The sequence below is a fragment of the Canis lupus genome, chromosome 14, assembly GCF_003254725.2.
Source record: "Canis lupus dingo isolate Sandy chromosome 14, ASM325472v2, whole genome shotgun sequence".
NCBI classification, from domain to species: domain Eukaryota; kingdom Metazoa; phylum Chordata; class Mammalia; order Carnivora; family Canidae; genus Canis; species Canis lupus.
The window spans coordinates 5,756,964-5,758,919 of record NC_064256.1 but is presented as its reverse complement, the minus strand read 5'-3'; the positions used below and the strand labels follow the sequence as shown (position 1 = coordinate 5,758,919).

At 46.7% G+C, this 1,956-nt stretch overlaps 1 pseudogene; it reads left to right on the top strand.

Annotated features, from left to right (window-relative positions):
- The first annotated feature begins 531 nt into the window (after positions 1-531).
- On the top strand, positions 532-1,408 carry LOC118350536 (homeobox protein OTX2-like; annotated as a pseudogene).
- The last annotated feature ends 548 nt before the right edge of the window (positions 1,409-1,956 follow it).

The window sequence follows — 1,956 nt, the reverse complement described above, 5'->3', positions numbered from 1 at the left end:
TAAAAAGACTGAATTAGTAATCCAAAGCTTCCCAACAAAGAAAAGCACAGGACCAACAGCTTAGCTTCACTTGGTAAATTCTATCAAATATTTAAATAAGGAGTCAAGCGAATTCTTCTCAAACTGGTCCTGGCATTAAGACACACATGTAGGACAACGGAACAGGAGAGAGAGCCCAGAAATACACCCACACAGATTCACAATCAACTGATCTCCAGTGAGGGCACGAGGAGGGAAAGGACACAAAATGGGAAGGACGTGTTCAATAAATAACCTTGGGAAAACTAGATAGCCTCATTCAAAAGAATGAAACTGTAGTCTTATCTTCTATCACACACAAAAGTCAACTCGAAATGGATTAGAGGCAAACCTAAGGCTGGAAGCTGAGGACTCCTAGAAGAAAACTAGGAAGAGGATGCCAGGGAAAGAGCACCTCTGCGTATCTGTCCTGCATTGGTTCCTGCACTCCAAACCCACCCCGGGAGAAGTGAGATCTTCCTGCTGGGGACCCCTGATCTGGGCCAACGATGCATGCACCTCCCAACAATCTTAGCGCAAAGGTTCATCTCAAGCAACCCACTGACACAAGTCAATGGGCTGGGTCTGACCACTTGGGGCACGGACTTGCTATACCCCTCATCAGTGGGCTACCTGGCCACCACCCTCCTCCCCCCAAATAGTGTCAGGAGAGGACGACTTTTACCCAGGCTCAGCTCGATGTGTTTGAAGCCCTGTTTGCTAAGACCTGGAAGCCAGACATCATGCGGAAGGAGTAGTGTTGAAGTTCAATTTGCTCAGCTCCAGGGCACAGGTATAGTTTAAGTATCAAAGAGCTAAGTGCTACCATCAAGCAGCAGCAACAACAGAATGGAGGTCAAAACAAAGTCAGATCTGCCAAAAAGAAGACATCTCCAGCTCAGGAAGTGAGTTCACAGAGTAGAACCAATTCACTCCCTCCCCTAGCACCTCAGTCCCAGCTATTTCCGGCAGCAGTGCTCCTATGTCTATCTGGATCCCAAATTCTGTCTCCTGGCTTCCAGATCCCTTGTCCACCTCCTCTTCCTGCATACAGAGGCCCTACCCTGTGAGCCATACTCAGGCTTCAGGCTACAATCAAGAAATCGGCTGTTTAGCTTCCTACTTGGGAGAATGGACCATGGATCTGATTTGACCCACAGGCATTACCAGCTTCCTGGACCGTGGACCACACTCACACCCACGAGGACCAACACAGTCACCACCATCTCAACCAGCCCCTAGCTCTCTTTCTGCCCAGGGATGTGGAGCCTCAAGCTTGTGTTTTAACTCAATCCCTGACTGCTTGGATTAGAAGGACCAAACTGCTTCCTGGAAGCTTAACTTCAATTGTAAAGATCAGGCATCCTCATGGGAATTCCAGGTTTTGTGAAGACCAGTAGAACCTCTTGCTGTGGATGATTTTTAAATATACTGTATTGGACATTCCAGCTTTAGCCAGACATTGGTTCAAAGAGTTAGAGAAGATGATGCTCAGATTCACCTTCTTATTAATGTTCCAGGAGTCAGAGAAGAAAGAATGAAGGGCCTTAGAGGGGCCTACCTACCAGCAGCCTGAAATGAACAAACCAGTCTACTCAAGATCCTGCTATAATTTTAGGCCACTGGCTTTCCTCGTTTGCAAAGTGATCCAAAGCATTTCAGCCATGTACAACCAAACAACCCCAAACTAAACTGAGGAAAGGAGAAAGAGACATGGCCTTCTTAAGTAGAGGTGTTCCAAAGCTTTAGCCAATCTGTGGCTTAATCTTAGGAATGGACATTGCCTCAAGCTCACTCACATTTCATGACCAACGGTGGTTGGCACTGAAAAACTCAAGGCTGTGTGAACTGAGTGACTGATTGTCCTATATGCACTACTTTATTTAAAAACTAATGTTCTAAGGGCACCTGGTTGGCTCAGTGGTTGAGTATCTGCCT